We start from the raw sequence: 17,622 nt of genomic DNA, 5'->3' as shown, positions 1-17,622 counted from the left end.
CATTGAGTTGTACTTTGTTTTTGAATTAAAGTGGATCGGTGGCAGCAGTTTCGAAGTTAACTCTTCTGAATCTCCAACCCAAGCAACGGCTTTTTTTTTGTTTGTTTGTTTTTTGTTTTTGCTTTGACTATAAAAAGAGGGCAGTGTTAGTCTAGCGTGTGTGCGATGTCAAGAGATTCTGGGTAGTTAGTAGAAACGGGTGTGTGTGTAGAAACTGTGTGTAGAAACTGAGGGGTGTGTGTGTAGAAACTGTGGGGGGGGTGTGTGTCACATAAGTGGGCACGTGCACACATCCTTGTGTGTGTGTGTGTGTGTGTGTGTGTGTGTGTGTGTCATTATCCTCAGTGGGCACGTGCACACATCCGTGTGTGTGTGTGTGTGTGTGTGTGTGTGTCATCCTCAGTGGGCACGTGCACACATCCCTCAGGATCCGCTGGGTTCCCAGGTCATTATTAACAGTCGCATTGGTTTCTAATCCCGATTTGCCAGGATAGCTCCCAAAGATGTGTTTGCTGTTTCCTCTTGGCCAAATAGGATTGAAGAAAACGTTCATTTGAGGGGAGAGGGAGGGAGGCGGTTGATTTTTAAAGTAGGGAGGGAATCCAATACTATCACCTTTTTTTTGGAGGGGGGTGTAAAGAAGGAGCAATGATGGGGAGTCCGGCTGGTAGCGCAGCGGGTTAAGCGCAGGTGGCGCCAAACTCAAGGATCCCGGTTGCAGCCCCCGGTTTCCCACCTGCAGGGGAGTCGCTTCACAAGCGGTGAAGCAGGTCTGCAGGTGTCTTTCTCTCTCCTTCTCTCTGTCTTCCCCTCCTCTCTCCATTTCTCTCTGTCCTGTACAGTAACAACAACAATAAGAACTACAACAATAAAAAAAAAAGAAGTAGCAGTGATGACATGTAATAATCTTAAATTCATTTTAAATCTGTGGTCCGGGAGGTGGCACAGTGGATGGACACTCAAGCTGGAGGTCCTGAGTTCAATCCCTGGCAGCACATGTACCAACCGGAGTGGTGTCTGGTTCGTTCTGTCTTATCTTTCTCATTAGTAAATAAATAAAATCTTAAAAAATTTTTCATCTTAAATCTGAAAATTTTAAAAGTATGTGCGGATTTTGCATGTTGTGATCTGTTCAAAATGAGAACACACTGAAAGACATTCTCAATTTAGAAGCTTATTTTTTTTCCTGTGTGATACATTTTAATTAAGATATGTCTGGAGCCTGGTTTCTCTGAGATTTTTTTCTTTGTGTTAGAATGTTAGGAAATGTTGTTCCTTCATTTAGACTTAGACCCATAAGAGAAAATGAATAGTACAGCTCATTAGTTTAATTTATAACATGCACTTGAAACAAATTTGATCATCAGTAGGGGGTTGACAGTAATATATCTTGCTCATTATCTTTTACTGTGGTTAATACATAATTTAGTGATATGTCTGTTATACTATATGACTTTAGATTTTTCTGTCTTCTTTTGACTTTCTTTTAAATACTGATTGGCTTAGTGCCTTAGGAAATATTCATGAAATTAGAGTTTATTTATTTTAGCATGTTCAATTCAGTTATATAGAACATGAATATCTTTAAAAAACACTGATTAGTAATTTAATAATGATTAATAAGAATGTAAGACAACAGGGATACAATTCCACACAGTTCCTACCACCAGAGTTCCATCCCCTCTATTGGAAGCTTCCCTGTTCTTTTTTTTTTTTTATATTATTTTATTTATTTATTCCCTTTTGTTGCCCTTGTTGTTTTATTATTGTAGTCGTTGTTGGATAGGACAGAGAGAAATGGAGAGAGGAGGGGAAGACAGAGAGGAGGAGAGAAAGATAGACACCTGCAGACCTGCTTCACCGCCTGTGAAGCGACTCCCCTGCAGGTGGGGAGCCGGTTTTGGAACCGCGATCCTTATGCTGGTCCTTGTGCTTTGCGCCACCTGCGCTTAACCTGCTGCGCTACAGCCCGACTCCCTCCCTGTTCTTTTTTAAAGACTTTTAAAAATATATATTTATTTGTTTATTTATTCCGCTTTGTTGCCCTTGTTTTTTTTATTGTTGTAGTTATTATTGTTGTTACTGATGTCGTCATTGTTGGATAGGACAGAAATGGAGAGAGGAGGGGAAGACGGGGAGAGAAAGAGAGACACCTGCAGACCAACTTCACTGCTTGTGAAGTGACTCCCCTGCAGGTGGGGAGCCAGGGGCTCAAACTAAGATCCTTGTACTTGCGCTTCCTGCCACCTGTGCTTAACCCGCTGCGCTACAGGCTGACTCCCGCTTCACTGTTATTTATCCCTTTGGGAGTATGGACTAAAATTCCTTATGTAAAATTCCATATGAGGTGCAGAAGGTGGAAGGTCTGGCTTCTGTAATTGCTTCTTCACTGAATATGGATATCAGCAGGTCGATCCATACCCCCAGTGAAATATCTTTGAATCTAGAGTTAGAAGTGAAATTTGTGTAATGTAGATGGGTTTTAATATTTTATATTTTTTACCTTTTTTTAAAATTATTGTAGTTATTAATTGATGTCGTTGTTGTTGGATAAGACGGACAATTGGAGAGAGGAGGGGAAGACAGAGAGGGGGAGAGAAAGATAGACACCTGCAGACCTGCTTCACCGCTTGTGAAGTGACTCCCCTGAAGGTGGGGGACATTTTACATTTTAAAATGCACTGAAATATGACAATTAGTGGCATATTGTTTTCCACTATACACACACATTACAAAGTCAATTCCAGTGTGATCATGGACTTTAAACTTTGGTTTGAGCGGACAATTTTCTTTTAAGGGATTTCTTCATTTATGAGAGAGAGAACAAGAGTGTCACTTTGGTACTTGTGATTCTGGAAATCAAACTTGGGACCTAATGTTTGAGAGTTCAGTCTTCTAATCACTGTGTCACCTCCTGGGTCACACGCTTGATAGGGTGTGTGTGTATGTTTCTTTTTTTCCTTTTGCTTTCTTTTTTTTTAAGATTTTTAAAAATATTTATTTCCTTTTTGTTGCCCTTGTTGTTTTTATTGTTGTTGTAGTTATTATTGTTATTATTGATGTCATCGTTGTTGGATAGGACAGAGAGAAATGGAGAGAGATGGGGAAGACAGAGACGGGGAGAGAAGATAGACACCTGCAGACCTGCTTCACCGCTTGTGAAGTGACTCCCCTGCAGGTGGGGAGCCAGGGATCCGTAAGCGGGTCATTGTGCTTCGTGCCATCTGCACTTAACCCGCTGCACTACTGCCCGACTCCCCCTCCCCCCTTTTTTAAACAGCACTGCTCTACTCTAAATTTATGGTGGTGCTGGAAATTGAAAACTTGGAACTTTTGGTATTTCAGGCATGAAAGTTTGCAGATGATCATTATGCTGTCTCCCTATCCCTTGGCAGGCAATTCTTTATAAAGTTTATAACTTTTAAGACTTATTCTTTTAAATATTTGTTATATTTTTAATTATACAGGATAGAGTGAAATTGAGAGTTAAGGGGAAATAAGAAGAGAGACAGCTGTAGCACTGCTTTACCACTTGTGAAGCTTCCCCTCCTGCAGGTGGGGACTGGAGGTTTGAATCTGGTTTCTCATTGCCAAGTATGCCTGGCCCCAAATTTTATAACTTTGAAAAGTAATATATACAGGGCTGGCAAAAATAGCACAATTGGATAGTGTGCTACTTTGTAGTGTTCATGACCCAGCTTAGAGCCCAGCCCCCTTCACTGAAAGAACTTTTGGTGCTGTGGGGCTCCCTCTTTCCCTTCCGCCTCCCCTCCCCAGGGGGAAAAACTGATAGATAGAGCTGGCAACTTGATTGCAACTCCTAAGAAACTCTAGGCTAGAGCCACACAATTAAGGCTTTCTCAGATTCCTAATCCTCAGAAAATCTGTGAGGTAATAAATGTGTGTTGCATTTTTAAAAAAGTAATATATAACAAGGGAAAATTTCAACAACACTGTTGAGCTAATGAGGGCATAGCTTCCACACTTGAAAAATCTCACCTATAGGAAAATTCTTTTTAAAATATTTTCTTTATTTGAGAGAGGCAAAACGAGGGGGAGAGGGACAGATGGACAGAGATAGCAAGACACTTGGAGCATAGCTTCACTGCTTGTGCAACTTCCCCCTTGCAAGTGGGTACTGGGGTCTTGAACCTGGTTCCTTGTGCATTGTAACGTGCACAACTGGGTGGAGGTGCACCACCACTCAGCCTTGTAGAGAGATTCTTATATAGATATGTTGCAACAGTCTTTTCTGTTTGAACATGTCACTCAGAATCACTTTCTCTCTTTTTCTCTCCTTTTGAGTGACATTCAAAAACATAGCTGGAGTTATATCAGTTTACATGATTGGTGATATTGTTGGACAGCTTTAATATTTATAGCTTTTAAAATTATACATGCCTGTGCTTATCATTTTTTGTTGTTATTCAGCATACTGTGACAATAGTGGTGGTAATATTTACTTATTATTCGATAGAGACAGAAATTAAGAGGGGGAGGAAATAGAGAGGAAAAGAGACAGAGAGACACCTGCAGCCCTGCTTCATCACTTGTGAAGTTTTCCCCCTGTAAGTGGGAACAGGGGCTTGAACCTGGGTCCTTGTGCATTGTAATGTGAGTGCTTAACCAGGTGCTCTACCACCTGGCTCTAGTGATGGTATTCTAGTCACTCCTTCCAGTGAATAGTGATTGCATAGAAAATGCTTTTGTGGGAGTCGGGCGGTGGCGCAGTGGGTTAAGCGCATGTGGCGCAAAGCGCAGGGACCGGCGTAAGGATCCTGGTTCGAGCCCCCGGCTCCCCACCTGCAGGGGAGTCGCTTCACGGGTGGTGAAGCAGGTCTGCAGGTGTCTATCTTTTTTTTTTTTTTTTTTTTTTTTAAAGATCTTTATTTATTTATTTATGAGAAAGATAGGGAGAGAGAGAAAGAACCAGACATCACTCTGGTACATGTGCTGCCAGGGATTGAACTCAGGACCTCATGCTTGAGAGTCTAGTGCCTTAGCCACTGCGCCACCTCCTGGACCACATGCAGGTGTCTATCTTTCTCTCCCTTCTCTCTCTGTCTTCCCCTCCTCTCTCCATTTCTCTCTGTCCTATCCAACAACAAAGCAACGTCAACAATGGCAATAATCGCAACGAGGCTGCAACAACTAGGGCAACAAAAAGGGGAAAAAATGGCCTCCAGGAGCGGTGGATTCATGGTGCAGGCACCGAGCCCAGCAATAACCCTGGAGGGGAAAAAAAAAAAAAAAAAAGAAAAGAAAAAAGAAAATGCTTTTGTTAGGGCTGGAGAATAACTCACCTGTTAGGGCAAGTGTATTGCCATGAATGTGACCATGCACCACATGGGAGTCCCATGGTACCAGGGGAAACTCCGGTATTATAATGTCTCTTCCTTTCTTGCTGTTTCTATTTGAAATACAATAGTTGGTTCAGGAGTGATGACATTGCACATGCTTAAGACCTTGGCAGGGAAAAATAAAGTACTTTCATTGTTCTTATGCTGTAATTACCTAGTATTTCAGGTTTAATATTATATTTTCATGTTTTTAAAAAAGATTTGTTACATGTATTTCTCAAGTGGGAGATGGTGGGGGACGAATATCACTCTGGCATATACAGTGCCAGGGATTGAACTCAGGATCTCATTTTAAAAAATATTTATTTTCCCTTTTGTTGCCCTTGTTGTTTTTTATTGTTGTTGTAGTTATTGTTGTTATTGGTGTCATTATTGTTTGATAGGACAGAGAGGAGGGGAAGACAGAGAGGGGGAGAGAATGATAGACACCTGCAGACCTACTGCAGGTGGGGAGACAGGGGGCTCGAACTGGCAACCTTACGCTGGTCCTTGCGCTTTGTGCCAGGTGCGCTTAACCCACTGCGCTACCACCTGACTCCTAGGATCTCATTTTTGTAAGCCCATTTCTCAAGCCGCTCTGCCTCCTCCCAAACTGCTTTGGTATATTTTAATTTATGTTACATGGCTTTAAGCATGATTATAATCTTCTCTTTGTAGCTATTATTTTGTATGTTCTTGATACTTAATTTGATGTATAGCAAGTACTTAATGGACTTTTGTGAACATTTTGCATTTTTTCCTGTGATTTAAAAAATTGTATATAAAATCTTTGAGGTTTTGGGATAAAAGTAAAAATTATTTGACACGAATTTGGGATGTTAGTGTTTTCTGAGGAATATGGGCTTCTAGTTTAGGTTTTCCCAGGCTCCAGTTACTTGAGTACTGACAGCTCCTATGTTGATGTTTCACACTCTCTGAACTAAAGAAGTTATGACTAGATATTACCAATAGCCACTGTGTGTATCATTCACACATACAAAAATGTCTTCCAGGTAAATATTTGCAGTCTCTCTGTAGCTAGGACCCAACAGCTTATAGGTGAGTCATTAAATGAACAAATAATTAGGATGTAATTTAAATGTACCAAGCTTAAAAATATATAAGTGCACTTGCTAGAGGCCAGGTGGTGGCACACCTGGTTGAGTGCACATGTTGCAATGCTCAAGAACCCAGGTTCGAGCCCCCAGTCCCACCTGCAGGGGGGAAGCTTTGCGAGTGGTGAAGCAGGGTTGCAGGTGTCTTTCTGTCTCTTTCCCTCTCTGTCTCCCCCTTCCTCTTGATTTCTTTTTTTTTTTAAATTTATTTCTTTATTGGGGAATTAATGTTTTACATTCAACAGTAAATACAATAGTTTGTACATGCATAACATTCCCCAGTTTCCCATTTAACAATACAACCCCCACTATGTCATTTATCATCCTTCATGGACCTGTATTCTCCCTTGGTGCAATACGCCAATTCCATTTCATGTTCGACTTGTGTTTTCTTTTCTGATCTTGTTTTTCAGCTTCTGCCTGAGAGTGAGATCATCCCATATTCATCCTTCTGTTTCTGACTTATTTCACTCAACATGATTTTTTCAAGGTCCATCCAAGATCGGCTGAAAACGGTGAAGTCACCATTTTTTACAACTGAATAGTATTCCATTGTGTATATATACCACAGCTTGCTCAGCCACTCATCTGTTGTTGGACACCTGGGTTGCTTCCAGGTTTTGGCTATTACAAATTGTGCTGCCAACAGCATATGTGTACACAGATCTTTTTGGATGGATGTGTTGGGTTCCTTAGGATATATCCCCAAGAGGGGAATTGCAGGGTCATAGGGTAGGTCCATTTCTAGCCTTCTGAGAGTTCTCCAGACTCTTCTCCATAGAGGTTGGACCAATTGACATTCCCACCAGCAGTGCAGGAGGGTTCCTTTGACCCCACACCCTCTCCAGCATTTGCTGCTGTTACCTTTTCTGATGTATGACATTCTCACAGGAGTGAAGTGATATCTCATTGTTGTCTTTATTTGCATTTCTCTGACAATCAGAGACTTGGAGCATTTTTTCATGTGTTTCTCGGCCTTTTGGATCTCTTCTGTGGTGAATATTCTGTCCATGTCCTCCCCCCATTTTTGGATGGGGTTATTTGTTGTCTTGTTGTTGAGTCTGGCAAGCTCTTTATATATGTTGGTTATTAAACTCTTATCTGATGTATGGCATGTAAAGATCTTCTCCCATTCTGTGAGGGGTCTCTTAGATACCGTAACTTTTATATTGTGATGCACTAGATTTATTTTTCCTTTAAATATATATTTTTTAATATTTATTTTATTTATTTATTCTTTTTTGTTGCCCTTGTTGTTTTATTGTTGTAGTTATTATTGTTGTTGTCGTCGTTGGATAGGACAGAGAGAAATGGAGAGAGGAGGGGAAGACAGAGAGGAGGAGAGAAAGATAGACACCTGCAGACCTGCTTCACCGCCTGTGAAGCGACTCCCCTGCAGGTGGGGAGCCGGGGTTGGAACCGGGATCCTTATGCCGGTCCTTGTGCTTTGCGCCACCTGCGCTTAACCCGCTGCGCTACAGCCCGACTCCCTCCTTTAAATATTTTTGAGATTTGTTTTAAATCCTCTTGATGCATAGAAGACTTTGGACATCATAAGGCCTTTTTCTTTTCAGAATATATATAAACTATTCATCACCCTTTTGGGCATCAATTGTCGGTCTCTTTCCAGTGTTGTTTTCCTTGGTCTTAATCCCTTCTTCACTTATACTTATACTCACTTATACTCAGCAGGACCTTAAGACAAACCTCTCTAGCTCTTCATAGCTTTTCTTTTTATGACTTTCTTCTCCACTGTTCTGCCATACACTGACCTCCCCAAAACTCTGAATTCTATCTCCTCAACTAAGCAAGATTGCTGCACACTGTTTGAGTCCCCCATTCCTTTCTTGGTGGCTTGAAAACTATAGGCAGTGCATTGGGGACAATTGTCAGGCTTACTCTATTTCTCCTCTCTTGTGGATCCTAGCCCTGAGCTGGCTGTTGTCTAGTGCCTAAAATGCATTGTTTCACAATTTTGTCTGTTTGTATTGCTTAAGATGGGAGGGAAAATCTGATTTCTGTTACTCTAGTGTAACCAGGTGCTTAAGTTGTCTGATGGTGTATTTATTCTGTTGCCATGTACAGTACTATGGATTTCACACGTGTCCTGTTTTCTACTCAGTTGAGCACCTCCCTGGCCACTAGTGGTGTCTTTAAGTCTCAAAAAGGAGTAATATTTCAGTCACACTATCACTATAAGTCTTGTATTTTTGCTTCTATGCTCAAATATATCTTCAAATTTTCTTTTTTAATATTTATTTATTCCCTTTTGTTGCCCTTGTTGTTTTATTGTTATAGTTGTTGTTGTTATTGTTGGATAGGACAGAGAGATGGAGAGAGGAGGGGAAGACAAAGAAGGGGAGAGAAAGATAGAAACCTGCAGACCTTCACTGCCTGTGAAGCAACTCCCAGGTGGGGAGCCGGGGGCTCGAACTGGGATCCTTATAGTGGTCCTTGTGATTTTCACCACTTGTGCTTAACCTGCTGCACTACCACTGGACTCCCCAAAAGCAATTTTTCTTTTAGACACATCATAAACTCTTATGATGATTAATTCTAGCATTTTTCCTCTTGAGATCAAAATTGTAAGTAAAAATAATTTTCCTGCATTTCTGTTAAAGAGCCGAGTCTCACACAAACTATATATGGCATTTATAAAACCACGTTTTAAAAAATATTTTTATTTATTATTGGATAGAGGCAGAGTGAAATTGAGAAGGGAGGAGGAGATAGAAAAGAGAGAGAGACTGACACCTGAAACCCAGCTTCACCACTCGTGAAGCTTTCCCCTTGCATGTGGGGATGGAGGCTTGAACCTTAGTTCTTGTATACTGTAATGTGAGTGCTTTACTAAGTGTGCCACCGCCTGGACCCCCCCCAGTTTTCATTTTCTTCTTTTTCTCCTTCTCCTCCTCCTCCTCCTTCCCCTCCCTCTTCCCCTTCCTCTCTTCTCCTCCTTTTTCTTCCTCTTTTTGCCTCCAGGGTTATCATCCATGTAGTTAAGTGTAGCTGTAGTTTCTTCATTTTCATTTTATAGATAATATTGTTTGGTAGGCAGATAAATGGTTCCTCAAATACACTCACATCTTAATCCCTAAACCTGTGAATTAACTTTATATAACAGAATGAACTTTACAGATGACTAAGGGTCTTAAGATGGGAAGAGAATCCATGATAACCCAGGTGGACTCAATGTGATGTAATGATGGAAACAGAGGTCAGGGAGTGATTTCACGACCCTACAGTCCTCAATTTTACGATAGGTGTGACCATGCACCAAAGAATCCAGGCAGTTTTTAGCAGTTGCAGTAGGCAGGGGGGTGGATGGTGAGGGTGTTGGCTCATCTGTAATGCACACAATTTGCCATGTGTGGGCATCTGGGTTTGAGCACCCTCCCCCACATGGAAGCAAACACAAAAGGGAAGCTGCAGGAATGCTGTGGGAGGGGTGGAATTTCAAAGGCATAAAACCCCAGTGACAAACCCTGGTGATAAGAGAGAAGTGGGGCTTGGCAAAATAGCTCACTTGGATAGCTTGCTGCTTTGCCATGTATATGATGACTCAGGTTCAAGCCCAGTTACCACCACACTGAAGGAAGCTGTGATCTTCACTCACTCATTCACTCTGCTTCTCTGTCTCTATCTAAAAAATCAAATCAAAACAAATAATTAAAAAACCCAAACCAAAAACAAAAACAAAACGGTTGGGATAAGAAAGGAAATAGAGGGAGTCAGGCGGTAGCGCAGAGGGTTAAGCACAGGTGGTGCAAAGTGCAAGAACTGGTATAAGGATCCCAGTTCGAGCGCCCGGTTCCCCACTTGCAGAGGAGTCGCTTCACAAGTGGTGAAGCAGGTCTGCAGATGTCTTTCTCTCTCCCTCTCTGTCTTCCCTGCCTCTTGCCATTTCTTTCTGTCCTGTTCCACAATAACGACATAAGTAACAACAATAACTACAACAATAAAAAAAAACAAGGGCAACAAAAGGGAATAAGTAAATAAATATTTTTTAAAATGAAAGGAAATAGAGCCTTCTAGTGCCTTGAGAGAGAACATCATCTTGCTGACATCTTAATTTTAGCCCCAGTGGAAGCCTGGACTTTGATCTTCGGGACTATGGTGATAATAGTAGTTGGAAACTAATACAATTAAAAAATTAAATATTTTATTTTCTTTTTTAATAATTTTAAAAATTTCTTTGTTAAGACTTAAATTGAGGTGGGGGAAGAAAGATACATGCAACACTGCTTTATTGCTTGTGAAGCGTCCCTATGCAGGTGGGGACTGGGGGCTTGAACCTGGGTCCTTATGCACTGTAATATGTGTTTATTTTCATAGATATGGGCTGACTATTATATATATTTGCCCATTTTTTTCTATGATCCTGCCTTTTTTCCCCTTCTAAATCACACCTACACCTATTACTACTTCTGAGTATGCTTCCTTTTTTTCTTTTTTCCCTCTTCTCAGGGTCCTGAGTTCAGAACCCTTGGCCATCTTCCCCTAACATTTCTCCACCCCTGGGAATATGGGCCAAAAGCCTTTTTTTTTTGCCTCCAGGGTTATTGCTGGGGCTTGGCGCCAGCACTACAAATCCACTGCTCCTGGAGGTTATTTTTCCCTCTTTTTGTTGCCCTTGTTGTGGTTATTGTTATTGTTGTTATAGCTGTTGTTGTTCGACAGGACAGAGAGAAATTGAGAGAAAGGAAAGACAGAGAGGAGGAGAGAAAGATAAGATACCTGCAGACCCGCTTCACTACTTGTGGAGCGACTCCCCTGCAGGTGGGGAGCTGGGGCTCGAACTGAGATCCTTGATCCTTGCGCTTTGTGCTATGTGCGCTTAACCTGCTGTGCTATTGCCCAGTCCCCCAAAATTCTTTATGGGGTGCAGAAGATGAGAGTTCTGGGTTCTGTAATTGCTTCTCTGCTGGACATGGAGCATGTTGATCTAAATCCCCAGCCTGTATCTGTCTTTCCTTAGTGGTGTAGGGCTCTGAAGAGGTGAATCAAGTTCTACATCACATTGGTGAGGTTTGAACCTGGTTCCTATAAATGACAAAGTGCGCTATCTAAGTATCCAGGTGAGCTGCATTGCCAGCATATCTTCACTTTTGATGCCCCATGTTTAACTTCACCAAATATCTATTAATTAAATGTGAAATCCAAATTTTTGGTTATGGCAGAGGGTATGGAGATTATGATATGGTCTTCATCTTCAGAGAGTTTGTAATGTAAGGAATTGTGAGGATATATTTACTAATTTGCTTGTTTCAGTCTCTTTCTATCTGGCAAATGTTTTAAATTAATTTTTCACCACGTTATTTTATGAGGTAACTTTCTATTTAGTATGTTCTGTCCATATTTTGATCATCTCTGGGTCTGTTTTGGCAACGCTTCCAGGTTTAACATCATTGTTCAAATTCATTAGCATGCTGTTTACTCCCTTATTTTAGGTCACTGAGGATTTTGCCAAGTAGGGATTTATTTAATTTCTCTCTTGCTACATCTGTTTTTCTTGTACTGCCTGATTATTTTTAAGCTAACTGTTAATGAAAAATAAATCCCTGGTATTTGACAGCATTGATAACAATAGGACAATTTTATTAAATGTAATCTTGTGATACGGAGTAAAAAGACAAGTTAGGGTTCATGCACAACTTTGAGAAACTATTGCTGCAAATCAGTGACACCAGATCTGTTGTCTGTTGCTGCAAAACAAATGAGAAAATTTAGTGTTTGAAAACATTTATTATCTCACAGAGACTGTGGGTAAGGTTTTTGAGTGTAAGTTAGTTGGTACTTTGTATCAGGATCTAACAAAAGTTAGAATCAAGGTAGACTATAGTCATCACAAGGCTCAACTCGTGGAAGATCTGTCTAGGCTTATGAAGATTATTGTTGGCATAATTCAGTTCCTTGTGGGTAACCAGATCCTGCTAGCTACTCTTACCTATTATATGTGGAGTCATCATACAATACTGTAGAAGTTAGTTGGTCTCTGTCTGTCTCTGTCTCTCTCTCCAGGTGCTCCTTGCATTTGGATGATAGGGAGTCTTTATCAGAGCAAATAAGTGGGAAGAGTCAGAATGAAAATGTTAGCAAGGTAGATGTCACAATTTTTAAAATAACATCTAAGCAGTGACATCCTATTGCTTTGTTGTATTCTGTTCTTTAGAGAGGATCAGTAGATGAGATGGCATCACTAGGAGGCCTGTGAAGCAACCCCCTGCAGGTGGGGAGCCTTAAACTGGTCTTTGCGCTTCACACCACGTGCACTTAACCCATTGCATTACCCCCTGACTCCTGGAATCTAGTAGTTTTATTCAATATTTAAACATTTCTGTGGTAAAATACATTGATACATAGTACAAACTATTATAAAATCTGCTGTTCACTGGCATCAAGTACATCATTGCTGTGTAATCACTACCATCTGTCTCTAGAACTTTTTCATTTTTTTCAAAATGAAACTTTGTATCTATTAAACATTAATCCCTACTGCTCTTTTTTCATGACTTCTGGCAACCATGTTACTTCCTATCTATACTACTCTGATTAGCTAGTAGTACTTGTTTAAAAAAAAAATGTAACTGGGGATTGGGCGGTAACACAGCAGATTAGGTGCACATGGCACAAAGCGCAAGGACTGGTCCTTGCATAAGGATCCCGGTTCGAGCCTCCGGCTCCCCACCTGCAGAGGAGTCACTTCACAGGCAGTGAAGCAGGTCTGCAGGTATTTGTCTTTCTCTCCCCCTCTCTGTCTTCCCCTCCTCTCTCCATTTCTTTCTGTCCTGTCCAACAACGAATGACATCAGCAACAACAATAACTACAACAAGGGCAACAAAAGGGGGAAAAATGGCCTCCAGGAGCAGTGGATTTATGGTGCAGGCACTGAGCCCCAGCAATAACCCTGGAGGCAAAAAAAAAAATGTAACCGTATATTTGACCATTTGTGAAAGCTTATACCAGTTAGCACACATTTGAAGGTTAATTCGTGTGTGTGTGTGTATGTGTATATATATACATACATACTATTTATGAGTATGAGAGAGAACTGGATCATCTGCCATTTGGCACCTGCCATCAGGGATCAAACTTGGGACCTCATGCTTGCAAATCCAGTGCTCTCTACCTGCTGTACCACCTACCTTTTGGGTTGCCATAGTGTAGTATATTTGTAGGATCAACTGATATTTCTCTTAAGATTGAATAATATTCCATTGTATTTTTTTTTTTCCTCCAGGGTTATTGCTGGGCTCGGTGCCTGCACCATGAATCCACCGCTCCTGGAAGCCATTTTTTCCCCTTTTTGTTGCCCTAGTTGTTGCAGCCTCGTTGCGGTCATTATTGCCATTGTTGACATTGCTTTGTTGTTGGATAGGACAGAGAGAAATGGAGAGAGGAGGGGAAGACAGAGAGAGAGGGGAGAGAAAGATAGACACCTGCAGAACTGCTTCACCGCCCGTGAAGCGACTCCCCTGCAGGTGGGGAGCCGGGGGCTCGAACCGGGATCCTTACGCCGCTCCCTGCACTTTGCACCACATGCGCTTAACCCACTGCGCCACCGCCTGACTCCCCCATTGTATTTTCATACAGTTGACTTTTGAGTTTTTTTGGGTCCAGTCCACATTCACAAAGTCAACCCACTTTTGATGTCCTCTTTTTTTAAAAAAAATATTTATTCCCTTTTGTTGCCCTTGTTTTATTGTTGTAGTTATTGTTATTGGATAGGACAGAGAGAAATGGAGAGAGGAGGGGAAGACAGAGGGGGAGAGAAAGATAGACACCTGCAGACCTGCTTCACCGCCTGTGAAGCGACTCCCCTGCAGGTGGGGAGCCGGGGGCTCAAATCGGGATCCTTACACCAGGTCCTTGTGCTTTGTGCCACGTGCGCTTAACTCGCTGCACTGCTGCCTGACTCCTCGATGTCCTCTTTTTATTACTGGGTTTTCGGTAAAGTCATGATGTATTTTTCTAATTTTTTATGCAGAAATATGTTACATTTCTGTTTTTATTTTTATTTTTTTGTATTTTCTTTATTTATTGGATAGAGTCATAAATCTAGAGGGAAGGGGGAGATAGGGAAAGAGACAGAGACACCTGCAGCACTGCTTCACCACTTGCAAAGTATTCCCCCTGCGGGTGGGGACTGGGGACTCAAGCCCGGGTCTTTGCACATTGTAGCATGTGCACTCAACCAGGTACACCACCATCTGGCCCCTAGTTTTCTGTTTTTCTATGCAAAAATGCACTGTGACTTTTCCAACAACCCATTAGTTTATACATTGGTAGTTGATATATCTCTGACAAAGAAAGAAAAATACATTGTTTATACAATGTATTTATACATTGTATAAACAAAAATACATTGTTTATACAATGTATTTATACATTGTATAAACAATGTACATTTTTTATGTACATTGTTTATATTTATGTACAATGTATTTATGTACATTTATGTACAATGTACATTTTAAACTGTACATTGTATAAACAATGTACAGTTTATACATTGGTAGTTGATATATCTCTGACAAAGAAAGACTTTAAATATAATCACATTGTTGTTACTCACCCTCAGATTATAAACTGGACCAGAGATGTAGCTTAGTAGTTGATCTCATGCTTTAAATGTATTGAATTCTTAAATTCAATCCTTTTTTCTTAGAGCTTAATTTTATTTCATGGGATAGAATTGGGGGAGGGGATAGAGAGTGATAGAAAGAGAGCTACCTATAGAACTGCTTCATTCCTCATGAAGCTTCTTCCCTGCAGGTAAAGACCAGGGTCTTTGAACATGGTAACCTGAGCGCTCAACTGGGTGCAGCACCACCCAGTCCTGTGAGTAGAGTTCCTGGTGTGCGAGCCATAATATATCATACCTAGCACATGTTTGATTTTCTCTAGTAGTTGTTGCCTTAGATTGGTGTATATGCAGTTTTTGTAATTTGTGGTGTAAGTTCTTTATTTTCCTTATCATTCTTTTGTTGAAGAAACTGGGTCATATGTCTTTTAGGATCTCCAACATCAATTTACCTCCTCATCCCCCTTTGTTTTTTAAAATAAACAGTCAAATCTAAAAAGTTGATTAGATTTATTTAGGTTCAGTATTTTTTTTCCTGCCTCCAGGGTCATCACTGGGGCTCAGTGCCTGTACTACAAATTCACTGCTCCTGGAGGCCATTCCTCCCACCTTGTCGCCCCTGTTGTTGCCCTTGTTATTGTTACTGCCTTGCTATCATTATTGCTTTTGTTGCCATTACTGTTCTTGTTGCTGGACAGGACAGAGAGAAATGGAGAGGAGGGGAAGACAGAAAGGGAGAGAGAAAGACACCTGAAGACCCGCTTCACTGCCTGTGAAGCAAATCCCCTGCAGGGGGGGAGCTGGGAGAGCGCTTAACCTGCTGTGCCACTGCACAGCTCCCTCAATAAACTTTATTTTTTATTTATTTATTTATTTATTTATTTATTTTTATTTTATTTAATTTATTTATTCCCTTTTGTTGCCCTTGTTGTTTTATTGTTGTAGTTATTATTGTTGTTGTCGTCGTTGTTGGATAGGACAGAGAGAAATGGAGAGAGGAGGGGAAGACAGAGAGGAGGAGAGAAAGATAGACACCTGCAGATCTGCTTCACCACCTGTGAAGCGACTCCCCTGCAGGTGGGGAGCCGGGGTTCGAACCGGGATCCTTATGCCGGTCCTTGTGCTTTGCGCCACCTGCGCTTAACCCACTGCGCTACAGCCCGGCTCCCAATAAACTTTATTTTAAATGCATCATGTAGCGTTAAAATTTTTCCCCCTTTATTGGGGGATTAATTTTTTTAAATTAATTAATTTATTCCTTTTTGTTGCCCTTGTTGTTTTTTATTGCTATAGTCATTGTTGTTGTTATTGATGTCATCATTGTTGGATAGGACAGAGAGAAATGGAGAGAGGAGGGGAAGACAGAGAGGTGAGAGAAAGATAAACACCTGCAGACCTGCTTCACCGCCTATGAAGCGATCCCCCTGCAGGTGGGGAGCCGGGGGCTCAAACCGGGATCATTATGCAGGTCCTTGTGCTTGCACCACCTGCGCTTAACCCAATGCACTACCACCCGACTCCCTAATTTTTTTTTTTTTTGGATAGAGACAGAAATGGAAAGGGGAGGGGGAGTGGGGGGAAAGAGAGACAGAGAGGTACCTGCAACCCAGCTTCACTGCTCATAAAGCTTTACCCCTGCAGGTGGGAACAAGGGGCTTGAACTTGGGTCCTGGTGCACTGTAATGTGTGTGCTTAACCAGGTATGCCACTGCCTGGCCCCTGGGGATTAATTTTTTTGTTTGTTTGTTTGATTGTTTTTAATTTTTTTTTTCCTCCAGGGTTATTGCTGGGCTCGGTGCCTGCACCATGAATCCACTTCTCCTGGAGGCCATTTTTCCCCCTTTTGTTGCCCTTGTTGTAGCCTCGTTGTGGTTATTATTATTGCCATTGTTGATGTTGTTTGTTGTTGGACAGGACAGAGAGAAATGGAGAGAGGAGGGGAAGACAGAGAGGGGGAGAGAAAGATAGACACCTGCAGACCTGCTTCACCGCCTGTGAAGCGACTCCCTTGCAGGTGGGGAGCCGGGGGCTTGAACTGGGATCCTTATGCTGGTCCTTGCGCTTAACCTACAGTGCCACCGCCCGACCCCCGGGGATTAATGTTTTACATTCAACAGTAAATACACTAGTTTGTACATGCATAACATTTCTCAGTTTTCCACATAACAATACAACCCCCACTAGGTCCTTTGTCATCCTTTTCCAGGACCAGCACTCTCCGCCCAGTCCCCCATCCCAGACTCTTTTACTTTGGTGCAGTCAGTACACCATAAAATTTTATTAGTTGTGCCGATTTTAAGGTCTAAATTACAATGTAGTAAGCGATAAACTGTTGGACATTATTGTTTCTCTCTCTCTCTCTCTCTCTTTGCCTCCAGGATTATCGCTGGGGCTTGGTACCTGCACTACAAATTCACTACTCCTTGAGGCCATTTTTTCCCATTTTGTTGCCCTTGTTAACATTATTGTTATTGCTGCTGTTGTTGGATAGGATAGAGAGAAATTGAAAGAGCAGGGGTAGACAGAAAGGGGAAGAGAAAGATAAGACACCTGCAGACCTGCTTCACCACCTGTGAAGCTACC

General features: G+C 41.5%; 1 protein-coding gene across 1 annotated transcript in view; it reads left to right on the top strand.

Moving 5' to 3' along the window:
* TTBK2 (tau tubulin kinase 2) overlaps nucleotides 1–17,622 on the top strand; it is an 81,432-nt gene that overhangs the window by 1,057 nt on the left and 62,753 nt on the right. The gene's annotated exons all lie outside the window — the stretch shown is intronic.

Source organism: Erinaceus europaeus, chromosome 16 (assembly GCF_950295315.1).
Source record: "Erinaceus europaeus chromosome 16, mEriEur2.1, whole genome shotgun sequence".
Classification (NCBI taxonomy): Eukaryota; Metazoa; Chordata; class Mammalia; order Eulipotyphla; family Erinaceidae; genus Erinaceus; species Erinaceus europaeus.
Note: the sequence above shows the minus strand (reverse complement) of the source record. Positions and strands in the feature narration are given on the sequence as shown.